At 42.0% G+C, this 25,957-nt stretch overlaps 1 protein-coding gene across 1 annotated transcript in view; it reads right to left on the minus strand.

Moving 5' to 3' along the window:
• Positions 1-9,198: 9,198 nt before the first annotated feature.
• Positions 9,199-25,957, minus strand: part of LOC122240194 — a 30,324-nt gene continuing 13,565 nt past the window's right edge. Inside the window, exon 3 of the transcript XR_006219560.1 lies at positions 9,199-9,263. The gene's annotated coding sequence lies outside the window, so the exon portion shown is untranslated. The remainder of the gene's footprint in view (positions 9,264-25,957) is intronic.

A 25,957-nucleotide genomic window follows, 5' to 3' on the forward strand; every position in this document is an offset into this window, starting at 1 on the left:
CCATCATTTGACGGCATTTGTTTTAGAAAAGGGAGGCTCGTGGGTGAACCAATTCTGTTCTTTATTGTACTAGATGCCTTAGAAAGTACAATAAGGCAGGAAAAAAATTTTTAATGTTTATTTATTTTTGACAGAGAGAGAGAGACGGAGCATTAGCGGGGGAGGGGCAGAGAGAGAGGGAGACACAGAATCCAAAGCAGGCTCCAGGCCCTGAGCTGTCAGCCCAGAGCCTGATGTGGGGCTCGAACCCACAGACTGCCAGATCAGACCTGAGCCGAAATTGGACATTCAACTGACTGAGCCACCCAGGTGCCCCAAAAATTTTTTAAAAAGAGTGAACCCAATTTAATTTGGAAAATTCCCAAGATTTTGTTACTACCATTACAACTACGACTACCATGACTAATGCAACCATCCAGTGCCAACAATCAAGCCTGGTGATATTACAGGCTACAAGATCAATATCATACATAAATTGTATTCCAAAATATCTGTTCTGAAAAAAATGGAAATTGAAATTCAGCAGCCAGAAGCATTTACAAAAATATCTGACACATGAATTCTTAGGGATAATTCTAGCAAAATTTGTAGGATATATGCATACTGAGAAACACCAAACATTGTGGACAGAAATTCAAGAAGATCCAAGTGTATTTAGAAATACGCCATATTCATGGATTAGAAGACTCAATAATGTTCATCTGTAATTCTCCACAAAAGTGAAATATTTAAGTAGTTCCAATTAAAGTTCCAGTAGGGATGGGACACCTGGCTGTCTCAGTCCATAAAGCATTGATACTAAATCTCAGGATCATGAGTTTGAGCCCCATTTCTTTAAAAAATTTCTTTAAAAAAATTTCTAAAAAAATTTTTTTAAAGAATTTCTTTAAAAAAAATTCCAGTAGGATTTTTACTTAGAAATTTACAAGCTGATTCTAAAATTTGTGTGATAATACAAATAACCTAGAAATGGTCCAAACAATTTTAAGCAGAAGACCAAAGCTGGATGGTGTATAATTTATAGACATAATATGAAATTTCATTAATAAAGACACCACAGTTCTTGTATAAAAACTGATGTATATATTAAAGGACACTCATTAGGAAATCCAGATACAGACTCAAACATCTACGGCCAGTTGATAATAACAATGCCATTCTAGTTCAATGGAGAAAGAACGATCTCCCAAGAAATGGTCCTGAAAAAAATTATACATATATATATATATTCACACATATATGTATTTATATTATATATTTAATATATAATACATTATATACACAACATAATTTATATAATACATTACATAATGTATAATTATATATATACACATATATACACATATATACATATGTATACATATATATACATATATATACACACACATATACACATATATATACATATATATACATATATATACACATATATACACATATATATACACATATATATACATATATATGTATATATATATATATATCAACCCTTACTTCATATGATAAAAATAATTTAAAATGGATCATGGATTTACATGTAAGAGTTCAGTAAATAAAACATCCAGAGTAATACATAGGAGAATATCGTCATGTCTTGGAAAAGGCAAGAAAAGATTTTTGGTCTGATATAAGAAGCCAAAACCACAAAAGGAAATACAAATGAGCTGAACCTCAACAAAATTAAAAAGAAACACAAAATGTTCTTCAAAAGTCACTTTTAATAAAAGAAACGACAAGCTGCAGTATAAGAGATAGTATTTTAAAAACATTTATCTAATTAAGAACTTGTATCTAGAATTTATAAAGAACCTTTCAATTCAATAAGGAAGGGACACACCATAACAGTTTAAATGGGAAAAATTTGAATAGATAGTTCAGAAAATAAGATATATTCATGGCAAAGAAGAACATTAAAAAAGAAAAAAAAAACAATCAAGGGACACCTGGGTGGCTCAGTAGGTTGAACACCCGACTCTTGATTTCGGCTCAGGTCGTGAGCTCACAGTCCTGAGTTCAAGCCCTGCGTCAGGCTCTGTGCTGACAGTGTGGAGCCTGCTCGGGATTCTTTCTCTCCCTCTCTCTGCTCCTCCCTCGCTTGTGCTCTTTTTCCCTGTCAAATAAATAAATAAACTTAAAAAAAACAGTCAATATAACTAGTCATTTGTGAAATCTCAGCTGAAATCACTGTAGATTGTATTAAATACACTCTACAATTGCAACCAGTCAGGAGATACACCAAATTTTGGGGAGAATGAGGTATAACTGGGAATCTCATAAACCGTGGCTTGAATGTAAAGTAGTAAAGCCACTTTGGAATATAATTTGGCCAATTCTTTCAAAGTTGAACATACCTTTACCATATGATTAATTTATTCCTTAATGGAATGATAGAAGTCACACTGGTAAATGGATGAATAAATTGTAGTTATATATTTTTATAAATTTCTTTTTTTAATGTTTATTTTTGAGAGAGAGAGAGAGAGTGAGAGACAGAGCATGAGTGGGGGAGCGGCAGAGAGATAAGAAGACATAGAATCTGAAGTAGGCTCCAGGCTCTGAGCTGTGGGACGTGGGGCTCGAACCCATGAACCACGATATCATAACCGACCTGAAGTCAGATGCTCAACCGACTGAGCCACCCAGGTGCCCCAACTGTACTTATATTCATACCAAAGAATATTATTCAGGAAAAAAGAAATAAACTGCTAATCCATGAAACACCCTGGAAGAATTTCTAAAGTATTCTTCTAAGTGAAAGGGTCAGACTTAAGAGATTACATATTGTATAACTTCAGGTACATGGGATTTTGTACTGTAGAATATTATGGTGATAAAAAGCAGATATATGGTTGGGTAGGGCCAGCTGGGATGGGAGGGATTAACTGTAAAGGAGCAGGATGGAAATTTGGAGGTGACCAAAATGTTCTTTACAATGATGGTCTGGTGGTCACATGGCTATGTATGTTTTCGAAACTCATCAAACTGTAAACTTTCAACTGGTGGTATATTATTATTATGGGTATGTTATATCCCAGGAAAGCTGATAGAAAAATGAATGGAAGTACGAACTTTGTTAGAAAACTGGAAGCTGAGAGAAAACGTTGCCAGCAATCTTGCACTCTGAGAAATGCTAAAAGAAGTTGGAAACTTTATCAGCAGGGAGAAACGAACCAGAAATTGTAAACGTGGGGAGAAACTTAAGAGACGTTTTCCCTATCTTTTTCATTGTTTAACATGACCATTGACTCTTTAATGAAAACATAACAGCAATGCATTGTTGAGTTTATAACGGATCTAGATTCAAAGTGTGTGGCCATGAGAGCAGAAAACCAGGGTTGGCAAAACTACAGTATAATGTTGGAGTGTTCCTACGTTATATGCGAAGGTCATCCGAGACAACTTATGGTTTTATGCTATAAACTGAAGAGCTACCACTACAAACAGGTATAGCAGTTATGCCATTATTTGAGGCAAGATTAGGACCTAAAAATCCTCAGCTAGCTTCTGCACAGGCAGGTGGAAATAAATAATGCCCTAATGAGACAAGTGGTAGACACACAGCAATAGAGTACGTTTATGTCCAACTCATTTGAAAATTACACCAGATAGAGTCTAAGCAATTCGTAGGTGGAGAATGTCTGTTTGGACAAAAGAGCAAACGAGAAAAGACTACTCAAGAAAGTAATTTGAATACATTAAATTCATCATTAAAAACTCTTCTGCAAAGAACATTCTAGTATAAGTTCAGGGGCTTTACAGATAGATTTGATCAAAGAAATATACAGTGTTTACCAGAAATACATTTCGGGGCGCCTGGGTGGCTCAGTCGGTTAAGTGTCCAACTTTACGGCTCAGGTCATGACCTCACAGTTCGTGGGATCGAGCCCTGCATCGGGCTGTGCTGTCAGCACAGAGCCAGCTTGGGATTCTTTCTCACCTTCTCTCCCTGCCCCTCCCCAACTCGTGCTTTCTCTCTCTCTCAGAATAAATAAACTTAAAAAAAAATGAAAGAAACATATTTTGGAACATTATTAAATGCATTTAATGAGGGCAGTATTTACTGATACCAAAATCATACACATATACATTACAAGAAAACTACATGCCAATATTTTCATGAATATAGACACCAAAATCCTTAAGAAGAAATAGGTCATCAAATCTGGCAACATTTAAAAATGACTAAATATTATGAGCTAGTTTATCTGAGGAATGCAATTTTGACTGAACATTTGAAAAATCACTGAATATAATCTACATATTAATAGACTCTTAAAGAAGATCTACATGATTTCTCAATAGTTGCATTAAAGGCATTTGAGAAAATCAAAACTCATTCATGAAAAAACCTCTCAACAAACTGGAAATAGAAGATTATTTACTCAACCTGATACATGACATCAAGGAGTAAGGTTCAGCTAACATCAAGCAGAGGTACATTTGTCATAGTTACGGTACAGGACATGGGTGTCAGTTCTTACTTTAGTGCAGTGTTGGAAAGAAGTCTTTAGCCAAAGCAATATGTCAAGAATAAGGAATGATGTTTATACAGACTGGAAAGGAAGAAGTAACTTTATTTGCACACCACCTAACTGTATACACAAGAAAAATAAAAAAGAAATTACAAACTACTAGATGTAATAATTGAAATCAGCAGGGTTCCAGTATACAAGGTCACTATATAAAGGTCAACTGTATTTCTTTGTATTAGCTGTGAACAATGGGGGAATGACAAAAAAAAAAATAGCATTTACAGTAGCAGCAAAACCAGCAACTGCTTAAGGGAAACTCTTGAAAAAGCTAGAGCATGTCACACTACATAAAAAACAAAACCAAACAAAACCACTGCAAGATAATGTTACAGGGAAAGCACAAAGACCTTAAATACTGGGGAATTGTACCATGTTCATGAATTGGAAGACTCAACGTTGTTAAGATGTCATTTTCCACTAATTAATCCATATGTTCTATGCAATCTAAATCAAAGTTTCAGTATGCTTTCTTCTACAGAAACTGACAAGATGATTCTCAAATTTACCGGAAATTCAGAACACTTAGGATAGTCAAGACAAGCTTCTAATGAAAATAATAAAATGGGAGAACGCACACTGTAGAGAGACAAAAATAGTCCAAGGAATGGATGTGGAGTCCCAAAACATACCCGTGCTGATTTGGCCGTTTGATTTACGACAGAGTCTCCAAAACAATTCAGTAGCTAATGGTAAGTCCTTACAAGAAACTGCTGCTGAGATAACAGGATATTGATCCGAAAAAAAATTAACTTTGACCCCTGCCACCCGGAGAACAAGTAATTTAGACCAAAATGTAAACACCCCAAACTATAAATCTTCTAGAAGAAAAGACCGGAAAATACCTTCAAAACTCTCAGTTTGGACCACGTGTTTGTAAATAACGGGACGGACGATCCAGAACAGGACATAGACGAGCAGAAGAAGTAAGTTTGACTTCATCCTAATCAAACATTTCTTTTCATCGAAAGAAATTGTAAGTAATGGAATTGCAAACCGCAGTTATCTATAATACATCTGGTAAAGGGCTTTTATCTGTAATATGTAAGGAAATCCTGCTAGTTAGAAATAAAAAGATGACCAGTCTATAAAAATTGGAGAGAGGCATTGAACAGATACACCACAAAAATGGACATAAATGGGTCATAAGTAAAACGTGTTCAGCGGCATTAGTCATCAGAAAATTGCAAATTAAAACCACAAGACGTCACCACCTAATCACTAGAGAGCTAAGAGTTAAAAAGACTGAAAATGCATGTTCTGAAATGTTTTCTAGTGCCTTCTGAATCCCCAGTGCATGTATTTTATAATCTCTGGAGACACACAGGGAATTTTATATTGTATTGCATTTCCGTACCTGAATGCTTAGCAAGTACTTGCCTTCCCCAGGACCCTGCTCGCTATATTCAGAATTTGTAGACAGAAATGCAATCCAAGTCGGACAATTAGTACTGTAGTATAGGGTCTCTGAGCTAACACGTCAGCTCCCTCCTGACGTGATTAACTCCAGGGATTCTGGGCACCGGAGCCAGTTACAGAGTGCAGACTAGTTAACATGGGACGGCGCGTAAAGACAACGGAGGCCAGCGTGATGCACAAGCTGGGGTACATTGGAAATAAGTTCAGCGCAGCAGGAGAGACGGGGCTCTTTCCGACGGCACTCTCTTCCCCCTTCTCGTCTTCCCCGGACTTTACCTCGATGGTCGTGGGGGGAGGACAGGAAAGAAAGAAACTGTCATCATCGGGAGTCATGAACAACACACTAAGTGAGAGTGACCGTATTTTGACCCTTAGCGTAGCCACCACTCCTCGTGGGCACAGCTCGGGTCCACGGGGGATCCTGCAACAGGTGAGAGTCTGTGTCCTCGCTGAATCTTTTCTTTTTCTGCCAGTTACACAAAGCGCGGCAGATATGGGCCCACGTGTAAAGAAATCACTTTTCTGGCACTTTTCGACACCCTCGCATATGACACATGGGAAGATTAAAAAGATAAACACAAACAACAAAAGGGCCATGAAAATAGCTGATAGAAAATAATGATGCCATTGCCATGGTTTATGGAAAAGAGTGAAGAAAAAGACTTTTCTAGAAAAAAAAAATGGTACCTCGACGTTCTCTTAGTTAACCTTACCATAGGCGCATGGCGGGAAGAAAGTGCTCCTGGATTCTTTGTGGCTTTTTATTGATGTAAATCATGGCTGACTGGCAAAAGATGTAATAGAGTACAGTCCTTAGCCTGATGTGCTCTAGAAATTTTAGAATATATGCTGACGTTTCGGAAGAAATTTGTATGATGTTCTATTTTAGGTATACATATTAAATGATTTTGGCAGCCTAGGGTCAGTAGGACACAGGGAATGGATTTCATCCAAATGTGAGAGCAACTATACAGAAGATGTATCCCTCCCCGCAAGACCCCAAAACTATGCAGTTTAGGGCACACTGATTCCAACAAATGGTGGCTGTTAGTAAAAAAAAAAAAAAAAAAGACTCGGGAGTCCATCAGTGCCTTTGAACCGTGTTGTAAAATGTTTGGTGACAAAACAGAACAGTTAAAGCCCCATTGGCAACTGACACCCACATAAACCCACTTTGGGTAGTTGATCCTATGAAGGGGCGGAAGGTGGTGATTCGAAAGTCGACCGCGCACCCATGTACAGAGCCACGCTTCTGCAGATTCGCAATAAACATTAGCATATTACACACTGTGGGGACATGGTGTAAAAAACAAAAATGGAAACTCAAAAAACAAAAATTGGTAAACCCACAGGCCCCTGCCCTTTCTTTAATCCACAGGATCCCATTTGTAGCACCATTTTTCATGGAAAAGCATTTCAAGACACGCTGCTCTGTGGCATCCGTGTTGATAGAAGGGTTCGTCTCTTCAAATGGCACCGAGGATTACTGGCGATAAGTAATTTTTTAGAAAATGTCGCACGTGTGGGGTAACTGGCACTAATGTGGATGGAAGGCTGTAAAAATGTTTAGTGAACTCAGAAAGGACTTTCCATTTAGATTATTCATTGAAATCTTCCTCCGCTCTCCCTTTTCCATCCTAAAAGTAGCTTAAATGGTCAACTGATCGTCCCTACACATGACAGTAAAGGCACGAGAAAGGGGGCAGGTGGCTTGCATGGTGACCTGGGTCTAGTCTGGGGGGCGAGGGCAGATGAGCAGAGGGCCTCTGTCTTGGCCAGCACTTCATCTGTAATCTCTACATTTATCTATAATCTTTTGAACATTGTCAGCGCATTAGGCGGCTGCCGGGGCATCCCAGCTTAAGACTCAAACATTCTTTACCAACCTTGGCCTGGAAACAAAAGCAGAGCTTTGTGGGATTAAGATGTTAATGGTTCACTGATCCAAAGAGATTATTGTTATGACAGTCGGAGCAAATTTTCTGTTGGGAGAATAAGATGCGACACTGAACTACTTTCTGATGTAGCAGGGGAAAAAAATCCCGTCGCCACAACCCTAAAGGGATACACACTGGAGAGTGTTTTCAGATTTCAGTGTCATTACCCTGTGGGAGCCATACTTTGGTTTCTCTGTTCTAGGCAGTCCCACTGACCTGACTCACTATGTCCACGGAGCCCATAGAAACACACTATGTATTTTGTCTCTAATTTCAGTGGATACACTGTGCCTATATCCTAATGTCTCAAACCTGCCATTCTTTTTTTAAATTTATATTAAAATATAGAAGCAAAGCCTGATTTTATGATCATGTTGGTTTTTATTTTATTTATTTATTTTTCATACCGGGTGCTGAGTATCCTTGCGAGCAGCCCACGGGTGGTTACATCAGTGCAGCCTGCGTGAAGGCTCACTCCTGGGGTCAGATCCTTACAGGTGCTTTAATCCTTTAGAACAATTTTTCAATACTGTTTACACCAGGGACTTTCTTGTACAAATCCTTTTTACACACACAAGAATAACACAGGAAAGAACTCTTAGTCTCTGATCTCTGCAAAGAAGGAGTGCAAATGGGAACCCTTAGGGGGTTTTCCTATCTTTTGAACCCACCAGGAGGAGATTAATCAGAGATCTCTATGCTGCCTGATGTACAATCAGGTACATGGTAATGGTGCCATTGATCAGGTGAGAGGAGAGGAGCAGGGTCACAGCGTCCATCACGGCCCGTGGCTGGAGGCAAAAATCGAGCAGGTGTGCACTCACAAAGGAGCGTGGGGACCGTTCGTTCGCTACTTTTCCGGAAGGGTCCCACACACGGTGCCTGTGTGACATCTGTCGCACGTTTCTAGCTTGTGAAAATGCCCCTATCCATAGCTGGCCTCCGTCTGTAGGGATTCTGAATCTTATCAGCAGACACAGTGTTTCCATCTGCATTGTGCACAGACAGGACACTTTCTTGGACGCGACCTTACTCAAGGCCACGGTGGACACCTGAAGTAGGCCCGGGAAGGTCCCTGTAAATGACACATCGATGTAAAATGTGATGTGCCAAGGACTTCATGCGGCTCCTCCTGCAATCAGAGTCTGAGATACATGTTCAAATACCTCAGTCTACATAAATGTACAACAAATATCTCAGCGGTCAGAGGACTCAGACAGTGATGGAGACGATGGTCGGGCTGTGCCGAGAATGTGTTTGCACAAGTTTCTTTCAATTTTCTGGGCTCTGTTCCTTTGGTTAAAATGTGATTCTCTTCAGGGTCTTACACTGCGGTTTTTCTGGTTCTGTCGCTCTCAATAAAAGATACAAACACACACTGTAGTTGAGATAAATGTAAAACATATAATCTCTATTTTTATTACAAATAATTTCTTAATTAAAAAACTTTACGCAAGATTAAATTGAGAGTAATGTATTTTAAGGTTGATATCAGGAATGGGGTGCCTGGGTGGCTCAGTCGGTTGAACGTCCGACTTCGGCTCAGGTCATGATCTTACGGCTCGTGAGTTCAAGCCCCGAGTCGGGTTCTGTGCTGACAGCTCCGGGCCTGGAGCCTGCTTCGGATTCTGTGTCTCCCTCTCTCTCTGCCCTTCCCCTGCTCATGCTCTGTCTCTCTCTCTCTTTCTTGATAATAAATAAACATTAAAAAAATTTTTTTTTAAAAAGGTTGATATCAGGAACTAGCTACAAAGGAAATGTTAAACACCTCAACAGAACTTTTTTAAATGAACAAAGAGTAGTTGAGGAAGTGTGAGCCTTCCACACTTTCTCAGATAAGAAAAACAAGACAGCAGACAAAACAGAGGCGATAAAACAAACAAACAAAAGAAACTAAAAGTATCCAGAGAAGGATCCAGCGTGTCTCAGGCAAACTTGAACCAGAGGAACTAAAACTTGACTTTCACGAAGCAGGAGAAACCAACCGCTACTACATCTGACAGACGGAGATAACCAGGGATGCTCTGAAGGACAGACGGAAACTCAAGAACAAAGGTGCCGGTGGAGTCATGTGACAAGTAGCATGAAGGAATGTTTTGTAGCCGCACACGCGGAAACTGCCCGAGAGCCCCTGAGAACAATTAGTGCTCTTCTGGTATCATTGCAAGATATACCCCAACAGGAAAGTATCCGAAAGATAGTTTTGTAGTACAGCGAGCTGAGGTGCACATTGAGTTTTGCCAAAACACAGTGAGGAGAGTGAAGTTTCTAAGCAAGGAGGAAATATGAGACAAGGGCAGGCGAAGTATTTCTGGTCCGCAGGTGAGCTGTGTGGTCAGCTGACATGCCAGGGACTCAGTAGATACCGAGTGACTCCTTGGGTTCATGCAAAGGAGAGGTAGGAGATGTGGCTGTGTGTGTTGGCACCGTCTTCCCTGTCACAAGCTACCCACTCTTCGTGTGCACTTACACTCTGGTACACGTGAGGGAGGAAGGGACGCCAGAGACAGGCATTTAGTCCAAGTTCAAATGAAGCCAAAGCCAGAAAGCGAGGGAGAAAAGCCCGAAAACCAGTGCAGAAGAATCAAAACGAAAGCAACAGTTTAGAAATAGTAGATGAACAACAGACATAATCATTGTTCCCAATCACCTACTTGAGTTTAAAGCTCCTCAATTACATATATTATTCATTAAAGTATATTTAAAAAAATTTTTTTTAACATTTATTTATTTTTGAGAGAGACAGAGACAGAGTGTGAGCAGGGGAGGGGCAGAGAGAGAGAGGGAGACAGAATCCAAAGCAACTCCAGGCTCTGAGCTGTCAGCACACAGCCTGACACAGGGCTTGAACTCACGAGCCGCGAGATCATGACCTGAGCCGAAGTCAGACGCTCAACACACTGAGCCACCCAGGCGCCCCTCATTAAAGTGTATTTTAAAATGGACACGATCCTTATTAAAAAGACGATATCCATGATAATTTTCTTTGAATGGCATCCTTGAAAGCAAATTACTGGTCTGCAGAAACAAATGGCTTTAAAATTTTCTGATCCATGTTCTAAATGACCTTCCAGAAGGTTTTACCAGTTTATAATCCCCTCTGCAATATTTTTTCACGTGCACATTTGGTTTTTGCTTGTTCATTTACTTTTAATATTGTCTTTATTTTTTAGAGAAGTTGAAGTTTCACAAGACAATTGAGTAGAAAGTAGAGTTCTCGTACACTTCTTCCCCAGCGCCCAGTGACCCACTTCCCCTCCAGGTGGTCCATTTTCTGCAACCGGGGAACCGACGCTGACGTGTCACTGCCACCCTGAGTCTATAGTTTACATCAGGGGTCTCTCCTGGTGCTGTGATTTGGACAAACGTGTAATGACATATCCATAATCACAGTACCGTACAGAATAGCTTCATGGTGCGAAAAGTACCCTATTCATCCCTGTCTCCTCCCTAAGCTCTGGAAACCACTGATCTTTCACTGTCTGCACAGTTGTGCCTTTGCACAATATCATAGAATTGGAGTCCTGCGGTGTGCAGGCTTTTCAGATTGTGTTCTTCACTTAGTCATATGCATTTCAGGTTCCTCCGTGTCTTTTCGTGGCTTGAGAGCTCATTTCTTTGTAGTGCTGAATACTATTCCGTTGTCTGGATGGACCACAGTGTATCTATCCATCACCTACTGAAGGGCATCTTGGTTGCTTCCAGGTGTTGGCAAATATGAACAAAACTGCCATAAGCATTCTGTGGGCAGGTTTTTGTGTGGACACACGTTTTTCAATTCTGTCGGGTAATCACTAGGATCCACAGTTTCTTGATAGCATCACAGTATATTTAGTTTTGTAAGAACCCACCCAACGGTCTGCCGAAGTGGCTGTGCCATTCCGTGCTCCATCAGCAATGACGGAGTTCCTGTGGCTCGACATCTTCGCCAGTATTGGGTGTTGTCAGTGGTTTGAATTTCAGCCATTCGAGTAAGTGTGCTTGTTTTAATTTGTATTTCCATGATGACATATGATGCAGATCATTTTTCATATGCTTTTTTCCATCTGTATATATTCTTTAGTGAATTCTTTACTCACATCCTTTGTCCATTTTTAAAATTAATTGTGTTCTTATTATTGAATTTTAAGAGTTATTTGTAAATTTTGGATACCAGTCCTTTATCACACATGTCGTTTGAAAATATTTTCTCCCAGTTTGTGGCCTGTCTTTTCATTAGCTTACTGTCTTTTGCAGAGGGGAAGTTTTTACTTTTAATTAGTTCCAACTCATCATTTTTTTTTTTTCACAGTTGTTTTCTCTGTATTGTATCTAAAAAGTCATCACCAAACCTAAGCTTGGGTAGATTATCTCCTCTTATCTCAAGGAACTTTACAGTTGTCTTTATAGTGCTTTACATTTAAATATATGATCATTTTGAGTTGATTTTCTGAAATTGCATCTAGATTTATTTATTTTTTTGTATGGAGATGCCCACGTTCTCAGCACCATTTGTTGAAGAGATTACCCTTCCTTCATTGTTCTGCCTTTGCTCCTTTGTCAAGATCAGTTGGCTGTATTTGTGCATGTCTATTTCTGGACCCTCTATTTTGTTCCATTGATCTACATTCCCATTCTTTCACCAACAGCACACTATACCATACTAAAAAAATTATTGAGGTATGATTGGCATACAAAGAACTGTGCATACTTAGTACATACAATCCGGTGAGTTTAAACATAAACACACATCTGTGAAACCATTATCACAAGAACATATCCATTACCTCCAAGTTTCCTCTTATAGTCACACTGTTTTTTAAAAAAAAGTTTATTTTATTTACCTTGAGAGAGAGAGAGAAAGGGAACATGGAAGGGACAGAGAGAGATAGGGACAGAGAGAGAACCTCAAGCAGGCTCCGCACCATCAGCACGGAGCCCGACTTGGGGCTCGAACTCACGAACCTTGAGATCATGACCTGAGCTGCAACCAAGAGTCAGACACTTAACCGACCGAGACACCCAGGCTCCCCTCACCCCTTTCTTGTGTTAAGAACACTTACGTGAGCTCTACCTCATTAACACATTTTTAAGTGCACGGTACAGTATGTATCGGTCCCACGTTGCACAGCAGATCTTTACAAGGTATTCATCTTGCATAACTGAAACTTTATACTCATTGAACACCAGCTCCCCATTTCTCCCTCCTCCAAGCTCAAGACACCACCTGTCTACACTCTGCTTCTGTGAATTTGACTATCTAAGATTCCACACATACGTGATCATGCGGTATTTGTCCTCTGGCACTGGCTCATTTCACTTAATGTTTCTAGATTTATCCATGTTTTTGCATATCTCAAGAAGGAAATAGCATGCTGTTCTGACTAATGTAGCTTTATAGCAAATCTTCAAGTCCGGTAGTATCAGTCCTCCAACTTGGTTCTTTTCCATCAATATTTTGTTGGGTATTCTGGGTCTTTTTCCTCTCCATGACTTTAGAATCACTTTGTCAAAATCTGCAAAATTACTTGCTGGGATTTTCATGGGATTGCATTGAATCTATACATTAAGTTGGGAAGAATGGACATCTTGACAATATTAAGACTTCCTATAAAGGAACATGGGATATCTTTCCATTTATTTACCTTCTTTTATTTATTTAATCAATAAATAGTTTTCCTCATATAAATCTTATACATATTTTGTTAGATTTAAACCTGTTTCATTTATTTTTTGGTGCCAGGGCAAATATTATTATGTTTTAATTTCAAATTCCACTAGTTCATTGTTGGTATATTTAAAAAGGTGATTTACTTTTGCACTTTGACCTTGTATCCTGTAATCTTGCTAGAATTACTAATTAATTCTGGGAGGTTTTTTTGTCAATTTAAAAAATTTTTCTATATAGATAAGCATTTTATTGGCAAATTGTTCTACTTATTCTTTTCTAATTTGTATACCTGTGTGTGTGTGTGTGTGTGTGTGTGTGTGTGTGTGTTACTGCATTAGCCTGAACTTCCAGCATGATGTTAAAAGGAGTGTGGAGAGGGGGGATCTGTCTTTTTTTTGATCTTCGTGGGAAGGCGTCAAGTTCCTCACCATCAAATATGATGTCAACTGTAGGCTTTTGTAGATATTCTTTATCAAGCTGAGGGAGTTCTTCTCTTTTAGTAGTTTGCTAAGAATTTTTTACCATGAATGGGTGTTGAATTTACTCAAATGCTTTTTCTGCATCTATTGATATAATCATGACATATATATTTTTTACCCCGTTGATATGATGCATTATATTAATTGATTTTCTAATGTTGAACCAATCTTGCATACTTGAAATACGAAAACTCATTGCCAACATGAAATGTTAAAGGTACTATTAATTTAATTACTAGTAAAGATAAACTGCTGTTTTTAAAAAGTTTTTTAATGTTTATTTATTTTTGAGAGAGAGAGAGAGATTGACGGAGTGTGATCAGGGGAGGGGCAGAGAGAGGGAGACACAGAATCTGAAACAGGCTCCAAGCTCTGAGCTGTCAGCACAGAGCCCAGTGCAGGGCTCGAACTCACAAACTGCAGGATCCTGATGTGAGCTGAAGTCGGATGCTTAACAGACCGAGCCACCCGGGTGCCCCAAGATGATTGTTTTAAAGTCTTTGTGGAATAAATCCCACGTCTCAGCTTTCTCAGGGCTAGTGAATTTTGTTCTTTGAATGAACCATCTTTTCCTGTTTCTTTGTATGCCTTGTGATTTGTTGTTGTTATTGAGAATTGGGTGTTCGATTTTATTTATTTATTTATTTATTTATTTATTTATTTATTTATTTATTTATAAATGCTCATTCATTTTTGAGAGACAGAGAGAGCACAAGCAAGGGAGGCACAAAGAGAGAAAGAGAGAGAGAGAGAGAGAGAGGGAGAGAGAAACACCAAATTCAAAACAGGCTCCAGGCTCTGAGCTGTCAGCACAGAGCCCCACGTGGAGCTCAAACCCACAAACTGTGAGATCATGACCTGGGCAGAAGTCCGTCGTGTAAACCGACTGAGCTACCCTGGCGCCCCCAAGATAAACTGTTTCATATATCTTTTCTTATTTTGCAAATTACTGTCTATATTTCATAACCATTTGTATACTGGAATGGTATTCCTTATTGTAAATATAATTTATGAATGAAAGATGCTACACTTTTGTTTTTTGTATGCTTGTTATTTTTATTTGCTTGAGCTCAAGCAGTTTTTTTTTTTTTTTTTTTTTGCCATGCACTAAGTTCTTTTAAATGTAGTGAAATGTGTTGAGATCACGGCTGTGATTCTCTAAGCCTGGGTGACACTGAGCAAGCCCCTAACAAATTGTAGACAGATCTCCTCTCCGATGTCTGTGAAATAAAGCAACGGAAACAAACCCGGGCATTGCTTTTATCCCTAAACTCCTAGAGCTCTCCGCCTCATTTCTGTTCTGAAATTCAGGCACAATTAGGATGCTTGCTTCCTCAAAGATCCCAGTGTAGGAAAAGACTGGATAACAGTAATTTCGTGGTGGACGTGGCTTCGCATCATCTTTTGAGGCTGTGCGCTGGCAAAAGCACCCTGACCTCGCACTCATTGCCTGGACATGGCAGGAGAGCGGGTCAGTGAGACTTCTACATAAAATTATTGTTGCCCAGTCAAAAGAGAATGACAGGACTCCCATGTAACCCTGAATCTTCATTCATTCTTTATTTTTATTTGTTTATTTTTACTGGTAAGAATAGCCAATAATTCTTTCAAGAAAATATTATGAGTGCAGTAGTTCTCAAGGTAAGTTATTCAACTCCTTAATGTTATTTACAGGCATTGAGATAGTAATTTATTTTCCAAGAATTATTCTAAAGAAATGGTGATGTGTACAAACATACATACAAAATCATGCGTATCTGGGTGTAATTTCGAAGAGTCACAGTCAAAAGCAACATAATATATATGATCAGGGGGCTACCTGCATTCACTTTGTCAGGCCATCTGGCGAGATTACGAGCAGATGGTCGCAAACGTAACTAAGAATATGAGAAAATTCTGAAGACGGAACACTGGGGAAATAAAGATATCAAAAATATTTACACTATTATGGTCATTCCTTTGTTTTTACGAGGAAACTTTATTTTTAGCTGTGAAAGTTTTGCCTTTTTTCTTCAATAGTTCTTACTGATATCACTGACTTTCAAACTTAATAGAAAATTTGAAATCATCGCTCACACAAATTTGGTTCTTCAACTCACGTGTGAAACAAATGGGTTATGTGTTGAGACTGATGCTAACAAACGTAAAATGTGATAGCATTTTACTGGATCCATGATTGATATTGGCTTCTGTGGTCCATGAGCACTAGGGTGAGAATCTCTTAAAATAAATCCAAAACATTTATATTACGTATGACAACATTTTGGAAGTGATGCAGTCCCATGAGTCACCTAAGCATCTCTTGCATCAGAAAACACCTTTTGCAGATGGAAGTATTTTCTGTCCCACGTGCAAACCTGTCTCTGGGCATGACCTCCACAACCCTGCCTCCCAAGCCTCACCGAGTTTTCCTGAGGTAGATCAGTCGAGCAATCTCTGATGTTCCCTCGTGCTGTCCCCTTTCAGCACTCATCAATCCCACACTCAAAACTCCTTCCATACACCTCAGTGGGCAAAACAGGGCCATTGTCACTCACACCCCTCCCCCACACTTAGTGATCTGATTTTAACACACAACAGGGGCTGTTTTCATCAGCAGACTTCAGAGAGGGGCCAACAGTCTCTCGTCCACAGCCACATCTCATCAACAGCAGCTGAAAGGCAGAGAAAAGAGCTTCCCGTTGGAAACACAGAAAAAGAAAAGAGAGAAACTTCAAGCCTTCAAGAATGAACACACACACACACACACACACACACACACACACATACACACGCCGAGACAAGACTAATTGGAAAATGATGAGACACGAATCTCACATCTGCAATTTCCTCTAAACGGTTCCTTTCCTAGGCAACAATTTGTGGATAATGAATTCATTTTTAAAATCACGGAACCTCATTTCGGGGTGTACATACTTTGAGAAGTGACCAAAGGCAGTGAGATCATGGGGAAAAAAGGATTTATTTAGAAGATGTCAATGTGAGCGCAATTAGAGCACACACGCATGAAGCAGCGAATAAACCAGCCAGAACATAAACCCTCCCAAGCTTCTGGAGACAAATTACATAATGAGGAGTGATACCCTGATTGGACTCTTGTCTTTCTTTAGGAGACGAAGGAGCTGAAGGCTGTGTACGGCGACTTATTTGTACTGAGAGTGAAATAAAGGAGGTTTTGTGCAATGCATCTCTTTCCTGGGTCAGACTTCTCAGTGAGCAAGCTGATCACAGATGCTGGTGTCAATTAAAAAAAACAACAACAACCCCCCCCCCAAAAAAAACCCAAACCCACAGAAAACAAAAAAATCACTGGCCCCTGTTGCATTTACCTTATGTCAAGAATATCTGATGAGTGACAGGAGACCACGAGAAGCTGGAAGGCAAGAACAGGGGTGCCCTGGGCGCTACGCAGCTGATCCAAAGTCAGAGATTGTTACGTGAAAGTCAGAGGTTAGGCCAGAGCGAGGCCCCAGAGTCTGGGCAGGGTGCTGTACTGTTTATTCCTTTGGGTGGTTACTTCTCTGATAGTTATTTTGTAGAAAACTTTGGGTATACAAAGGTACAAAGTATAAAAAGTGAAAAGTGAGTATCCTTAGTCCCAATCTATCCAGCATTCCTTCTCAGAAGTAACAAACTTTACGAATTTCGTGTTTATTTCCATTTACAAACACCGTATGGGCAGACTCACATTCACTTATTTCCACCCAGTGTTTTTTGGCTGTCTTTCTATGTAAGTATACGTGCAGCTGCCTCTTTCTCTTAAATGCTCCCTATGGGGTACTCTATTTTATTGATGTACATAATTTATTTAACACGTCTTCCACTAATGGGTATTTACGTCTTATCCAGTTTGTGTGTATAAACCACGCTGCAACAATTTGTACATGCCTCATTTCCCACAGGTGGGAGCATATCTACAAAATAAATGCTAGATCAGAGTTATTTACACACACACACACACACACACACACACACACACACACACACACAGGTTGTAAACCTACCTTCCATTGAGTTCTACTGATTTATCTATCCTTCATGACCAATATATGAGACAGTCTATTTCTTATGCTCTGGTGGGATGTCTATCTGCCCATTCACCCTTCCATCCACCCACCCCCTCACCCATCCATCAATCCACTCTATCATCATTCTATTATCTATCTATCTATCTATCTATCTATCTATCTATCTATCTATCTATCGTCCACTCACTCACCGGTCAATCCACCTTATCTATGCATCATCTATCGTCTTTATCGCTCAACTTGGTGAAAAACTGTTTCCCCATTGACTTTTAAATGTTATTGCTATTATTAAAAAGGAGTTTGCACATCTTTTCATATGTTTGAGTGAGTTTCCCTTTGTGTTAAGATACACGTTTAACACGCACTGTGGATACACACGCGTAATGCATACACGTGGAGGTACACGCCCGCACACGTAAGTCACGTCAGCGCGTGCTCAGCACACACGCAGGCACCGTGCGCACATCCGGAGTAACACCGGAGAGGGCGCGCCGAGGCCTCCGTGAGGACGCGTGTGTGCCAGGAAGCCTGGCCTGGGGAGGGGTGGGGGGGGGTGCTCCGTGTCCCCGGAGGACGCCACCCCTCCGCGCAGGCGGCCCCAGGACTCCTTGGCTGGTCACAGGGGGCCCCCCCCCCGAGAAGCCCGCCCGGCGGAGGCGCCCCCGGGGCAGCAGCGCTCAGCGGCAGGACGCAGGCGCCTCCGGGTCAGCGCCGCCCCAGACCCGGCCCCCGGGTAACAGCGGACGCGGCCTGGAGCGGGGACGGTGTCTTGTCGGCCTCTCCACCAGCACATGCCGCCAGTGAGTCTGCCGGATGCAGGTGTGGGGTCTCCGGGCTGGGGTCTCGGGGTGCAGCCGTGGGGTCTGTGGGTGCAGGTGTGGGGTCTCGGGGTGCAGGTGTGGGGTCTCTGGGTGGTGTGAGGTCTCCGGGTGTGCGGTCCCAGGGCTGGGGTCTCCGGGTGCAGGTGTGGGGTCCCTGGACGGGAGTCTGGCCTATGCGCCCTCAGGGCCTGCTACCTCGGGTCCCTCCGGTCCCTCGCGCTTGGCCCGGCTCCTGGCCACACCTGATGGCCGCCCCCCCAGCTTCCAGGTCGCCAGGTGCGAGGCTCCCGGGCGCCCTCCTGCGTCGCCACCCGAGCCATGACCCTTGATCTCGGCCCCACGTGGTGCGTTCCCTTTTGGTCCAAAGCGTCTCAGAGTGCACCTGCTGGTCTTTGTTTAGCCTCTTCCCCGTTTGTCTTCCAAATCCGGGAATGTACTCGCGAAGCTTTCTCAACTTTGACCCCACGTGGCATTTTCTGCCCGTTCTTGTATTTACATCCTACTTTCTCAACGCAAATTTGATTTAAGATATGAAGTAATTAACCGGATGTATTACATTTCCCAGCTGGCTGCACAATGCCGTTTATCGACTTTTTGATCAGTTGCCACGGATCTCTGCTCTCAGTTACTTTGGGAATGGCTGGGCCATGAGTAGTTCTCCGCCTACGTTTTTGGGGGGCCGCCCCACGTTTCTGCAGCGGCTGCGCGGTTTTACATTCCCACCGGTGGTGCGTGGTGTCCCATGTCTCCACGCGCTGGCCGACCCCTGCCGTGTTACATTGACTCCTGGTGGTGTTGTCGGCGTAGCTCTCCTAGGGTGAGGGTGAGATGGTTTATCGGGGCGGCTTCCAATTCCGTTGCGCTTGTGACTGAGTAGATTGTTTCCGTGTGTTTTATTGGCCCTTTGTGTATCTCTGGATTTTGAGTTCGTTTCGTATACGTGTATTTTGTATATGGTTGAGGCAGGGGGTCCGCCTCCACTGTTTTGCACGTGCATATGCAGTGATCCCAGCACCATTGGTTAAAGAGCCCGTTCACACCCCCTGGATAGCATTGGCCTCCCTGTCGAAATCAATTACGCATGGATGTATGGGTCTGTTCTTGAATTCTCAATTCTGTTACATCGGATGGAGATGTCCCTGCTTATGCCAATAACATACCACGTATTTTTTTATGACTGTAGCCAGCTTTTGGTTAATTTCCAGAATTCTGAAAATGTTGTGAGAATTTTTGCCTTTTTTGTTGTTGTTGTTAGATAGTTACTGTGTATTTCAAACCTTAGTGTTGTGAAAGTAATCACCTCTCTCCGTCTCTCATTTTCAGTTTCTATACCTAAATAAAAGCTGTCTGATATTCAGGTTGTAACCTTGGCTATTTTCTCCTTTTTTTTTTTTTTGTGGTTGTGGTTGTAATGGCTGATGATGCCTTTCATCATCATTTGATTTGGAATTTGAAAATTTATGGCAGTTGGAGACATCCATCCTATTTCTAAAAAAATGTTATTTTGCAGTATAACATACATAAAAGTGCAAATATTACAGAAATGTGCATTTCAGAGAATGTTCCTAATCTCTCACATTTGCGTAAATAGCATCTTGCTCAAGGGACAACATCGTCCAGATCTCAAACTCTGTTCACAGCAACCTTCTTGCCACCTTCTGGGTGACCTTTATCTCGACTTCTAATGCTGTAGCTTACTTTTGCCTTCTTTTGTATTATACAGGAGTTGTTTACTCACTGTGTGTTTTCTTTTGCGTTACCTATTTTGCTCAGCTTTATGTTTGGGGTGTGACGTGGCGGTGTGTTGTAGGTCACTCACTCTCATTCGGTGTGCCCTTGCCCCAAGCGGCATCGACGCTTCTGCTGAAGGGCACTGAGCGCCTTACGTTTTTCGGATATTAACAGGAGTTTGCTGAGAATATGCGTGTCTGTCTTGTGCATACTCATGGTGCATATTTATGGTGCATACTTACGGTGCATACCTGTTTGGGCTTCTATTACATGTGACCTGAGAGTGTGCTCGTGGCGTATGAGTAAGACATGCTCGTTTCAGCAGGCGCTGACAAATGCTTTGCCGGCAGTGTGCCTTTCCAGTTCTCTCATGCGCTCTATAAACTTAGCGTGTTTATAGTTTTCTAGATTTTAGCCACTTTGTGAGTGCTGTTATATTGTCTTGTGTTTTCTTTTAAAAAAAATTTTTTTTTAACGTTTATTTATTTTTGAGACAGAGAGAGACAGAGCATGAACAGGGGAGGGGCAGAGAGAGAGGGAGACACAGAATCCGAAACAGGCTCCAGGCTCTGAGCTGTCAGCACAGAGCCCAACGTGGGGCTCGAACCCATGGACCGTGAGATCATGACCTGGGCCGAAGTCGGACGCTTAACCGACCAAGCCACCCAGGCGCCCCTTGTCTTGCGTTTTCAATTTGCGTTTCTCTGATCGAGAATCAAGATGAGCCCTGTCATATGCTTATTTTCTGTTTGCAGATGTTTTTGCATTTGGTTTTTCGCCTCTTTTGCCCCATGCACTGCCACGTGTTCCTTGTTTTCCGTAATGATCTGGAGGAGTTCTTTACATGTTGTGGACATGAGTCTTTTGTTGGTTGTGGACCATATATCACAAAGGTCTTGCACTTTGGGTTTGACTTTACATTGTTTCTGTTATGTTGCAATAAACAAAATTCTTAATTTTGAAATAGTCCAGTTTATCATTTTTCTTTGTTAGTATTTTTTTCCTTCTTAAAAGATGTTTGACTAAACCAAGGTATTGTCCTACAGTTTTGTTAAAATATTGTTTTTTCTTTGACACTGAACATCTGCAAACTGTTGATTTTTGTTGGTAGGGTGAGATGAGAACTGTTAGAGCTTTGTGTATAGGGGGAGGTAGGGAGTCTCCTTCCTTATGTCTCTGGATGGCCCGTTGTGGCGGGGAGAGTCCTGAGTCCCCTGGGAGATACCTGCCCTGGTACCTGGTATCACCTCCGCCCCTAGAGTGTACGAGCAATTGTAAGTATGATGGACTTTACTGTTGATCAGGTTACGGTGTAGCACAAAGGTAAAGTAATATTTCAGATGTCATTAAGGCCCCAATTCAGTTACTTTGATTTAATGAAAGGGGAGATTATTCTAAATGGATCTGATCTAATCAGATGAGCCCTTCCAAGGGATGTGGCCCTTTTTGAAGGGAGAGATTGAAAGCATGAGAGAATTCTCTCTCTGGCTTTGAAGGCCTGAACTGGCATTTTGGAGAGGACCCCATATGTATAAGAACAGGAGGTGGTCTCTATCAGCAGAGGGCCTGAGTTCAACAACCGCAAGGAAATGAATTCCAGCAAAGACCATGTGTGCCTAGAAGAGGCCCCAGAGCCTCCAGCCCTGACCAGCATGTCCAGCGCGGCCTTGTGAGGGCCTGAGCAGACAGGACCCGCTAACGTCTACCTGCACCCACAGAAGTGGTGAGTAAAAAACTTGGATTGTTTTAAACCACTAAATGTGTGATAATTTCTTAAGGCCCCACAGAAAACTAATGTGTTTCTTGATACGAAACTATTCATTGACAAATGTGCCACTTTTCCCACTGCATTCAAGCGGCGCTTTGGTGTCTGTTACATATCCATATGTCTGTTACAGGATTCGCCGTTGAGTTCCATTGGCCGGTTAGTCAATGCTCGTGCTGGTGTCGTGTTATCTTTTTGTAGCAAGTCTTGGCGTCTGGTAGTGTGAAGTCTTTTAGGCTTGTTGTTAGGCTTTAACATTTCCTTGGCAGTTCCTGGTCCTCTGCGTTTCTGTATGAATTTTAGAATAAGGCTAAAATTTTTGAAACGTAAATGTTAAAATTTTGATTGAGGGGCTCCTGGGTGGCTCAGTTGGTTAAGGGTCCCACTTTGGCTCAGGTCACGATCTCACGGTTCGTAAGTTTGAGGTTCATGAGTTTGAGGTTTGTGCGTTCGAGCCCCACATCAGGCTCTATGCTGACGGCTCAGAGCCTGGAGCCTGCTTCCGATTCTCTGTCTCCTTCTCTCTCTCTTTCCCTCTCCTGCTCCTGCTTTGTCTCTCTCTCTCTCTCTTAAAAATATATAAATATTTAAAAAATAAATAGATAAAATTTTGATTGAGACTGAATTGAATCTACATAAATATCAATAATGCAATATTTTGTCCACAATTTCACATTCTTATGTAGCATAAATTGATCCCACACTATGTGTAAAAATGCAATAAATATATTTCCATCCCCTTGCCTGCCATATTGCCTCTTTGTTGCACTGCCTAATTTCAGCGTGCAAAGACGTGTTTCTCACTTCTAACTTCAAGGCTGGTATTTACTTCTGGTTTTCTAATGTATCCTCTTTAGTTCCCATCACTCAGCTGCAGGCAGTCACAGGCGATGACACTGGATGTTCACAGCGTCTGTCACTTTCCTTATGTCTTTCCTCAGAATTGTTGTATTGTTGCCACATCATTAAGGCTGGTGACATGAATGTTCTGGTCTTTACATAGGTAGCATGTGTGTTTCAGTTTGTCTCGCATAAAATACATCCCGTAACGTCGCCATTTTTGGGACAGTACTTTCTGCAGTCATCTTCTAGTCAGTCAAACTTTGTCCCCTAGCATGTTTGTTGGTTAATTGGTTTTGTTTTCAACTTGCAGGTTATTGACTTGTTTTTGTTACGGCTTTTTGCCTTGAGCCACAGTTGGGCTGCTTATAATGGGTCACGTGTTCTCTCCCTGCACACCTTGTACCTGAGCTCCTGTGTCTCCGAGAATTAGTTTTGCTCCGGAGGTCTCTGAGGTCAGACCGGTTTTTACAACTCTCAGTCCCCACTGGCCAGATGACTCTCCTCTGTCGTCTTTGCTGAGCTTTGCAGCCATAGGCAGGTGTTGCAGATGGCGCTGTCATTGTCTTTGACTTTTGTTAAATCGGGATTTTGCATTTGTGATTTTCCTTGTTCCTTTGTGGTAACATCCAAGTCAAGAAAGTGAAAATACAGTCACACTTCATTATTTTAATTTTTTTAAATTAATTAATTTAGTTTTGCGAAAGAGAGAGGGAGAGAGGCAGAGAGAGAATCCCAAGCGGGGCTCGAGCCCACAAACCGCAAGATCATGAGGCTGAAATCAAGGGTCAGAGGCTCAACCGACTGAGCCCCCCAGGTGCCCCCGCATCACTTTAAAGCCAAGAAATGTGTCTGCTGCACCGTGTTCCTGGTTTGTCCCCACGGTGTGAGTGTGCATTTACAGATGTACATTGTACCTCTCCTGGTAGGGTTATAACTTCACACTTGAATCTGCGAAATGGAGAGCATCTCATCAGAGACCAAGAGAATGTACTTTTCCACCATTTACTACGCCCCATAGTTAGAAAAGTGGACGCGACGGTGTCCTTTGGTTGATACTAATCGAGGCAGCGGCAGCTCCGAGGACAATGACAACAGTGGCAGCAGCTAATGAGCATGAGGGAATTCGCACGCACACGAGAGTGTATTAGTCACTTGGTTCGGATCGTCACGCTCGGTTCCTGCGGCAGTGCTATTCGCGGGTGAATACTAACATCTCGAGAACAGAATCACGAGGGAGGTTGCTCTGCGGGGCAGCGACAGGCCCCGAGGCTTTCTAGTCTTCGCTGCCTCTGCCCAGGCCTTGCCCCGCCAGTGCGCCCTTCCTCTTCTGCAGCAGGAGCGGGCACCTCTCTGTGACTCTCCAATCCACATGGCGGCTAGTGTTTCCCTGGAGGCCGGGCACCATCTCTGCGGACGGGTGTGGACCTGTGGCTGCGCTACGTTTGCATGGAGCACCCCCTCCCCCCTGTCTGCCCCCGCTCCACACCCCTCTTCTGCAGAAGCACAGAAAGCAACGAGAGCTGAGCCGGGAGCGAACCAGACTTCACCTCTGGAATTTAGGAACTCAGAGTCTTAGTTAAAGTGGCGTGGAATTTGAGAAAATGGCTCTGTGATTATGGGAAGCTTTTTAACTCATCTGAAAATTGGTTTCCTCCCGTATGGAATGGGGAATCCTACGGGTTTTTGTGGGTATTTTTCCCCCCAGTCTAGGGTATCAGCCACCCTGAACGCACTCTGTAGGTCACCAGGAGGGACGATGGTCTCCACTTGGGAGCTGTGCTAATCATCCCACTGCTTCTCGCAAGCGGTTACGAAAACAGGTTTTATGTGATGGCGGATGTGGATTCCAGTTTCGTTGGCCCTGTAGCCCAGGGTCAGCAGAGCAGGGTCAGCCCTGTGTGAGATTACTGTCACTTTTACTGTTGCTCCTCGGCTGTCCAGAGGGGGTGACACTGCGACACCAGGCCAGGCTGCATTTCTTCCCGATGACAGGCTTTCTGTCACCAGCGTGATTTCCGGATCACAGTCCTTGCTCCCATCCGCCCTGGTGTGTGACAGACACCTTAGATGGGAATGCAGCTTCTGGACATCATCATCAACAACAACCCAAATTCCGTGGCTTCATCATTTGCCTAAGTGACTGAATTTAGGAAGGGCACTGAGTGAAATACACCCAAACAGCTATTTGGGGATAAAAATCCATGAAGGAGTGCAGGTGCCTTTCAGGTATGAGAAACAAAAGACTGATGTAATCAGGGTTTTCACTAATGATCCCAGAACATATTCCAGTAGAAGTTTCTATACACAGGAAGTTAAAGTTTTCAAAGTGATTTTTTTCGAATTATATCTTTCCTAAAAATCAGGTCCCACAGGCATTGTTTTTCAGATTTAACCAATAGACTGTTGCACATCCCACCCTAAACTGATGTTGGAATTAGAGTCCCCACATGGAGAAGTTGACTTCATAGAAATATCTGTACTTTATTTTATTTTTTTTTAATTTTTTAAAAAATTTATTTTTGAGGGACAGAAAGAGACAGGATACAAGCAAGGGAGGGGCAGAGAAAGAGGGAGACACAGAATCGGAAGCAGGCTCCAGGCTCCAAGCTGTCATCACAGAGCCTGACATGGGGCTTGACCTCATGAACCGCGAGATCATGACCTGAGCAGAAGTTGGATGCTCAACTGAACCACCCAAGTGCCCCAAAATATCTATACTTTAATTGGTGTGTGGCTACAACAGTGATCCCATGCC

The sequence above is a fragment of the Panthera tigris genome, chromosome B4 (assembly GCF_018350195.1).
Source record: "Panthera tigris isolate Pti1 chromosome B4, P.tigris_Pti1_mat1.1, whole genome shotgun sequence".
NCBI classification, from domain to species: domain Eukaryota; kingdom Metazoa; phylum Chordata; class Mammalia; order Carnivora; family Felidae; genus Panthera; species Panthera tigris.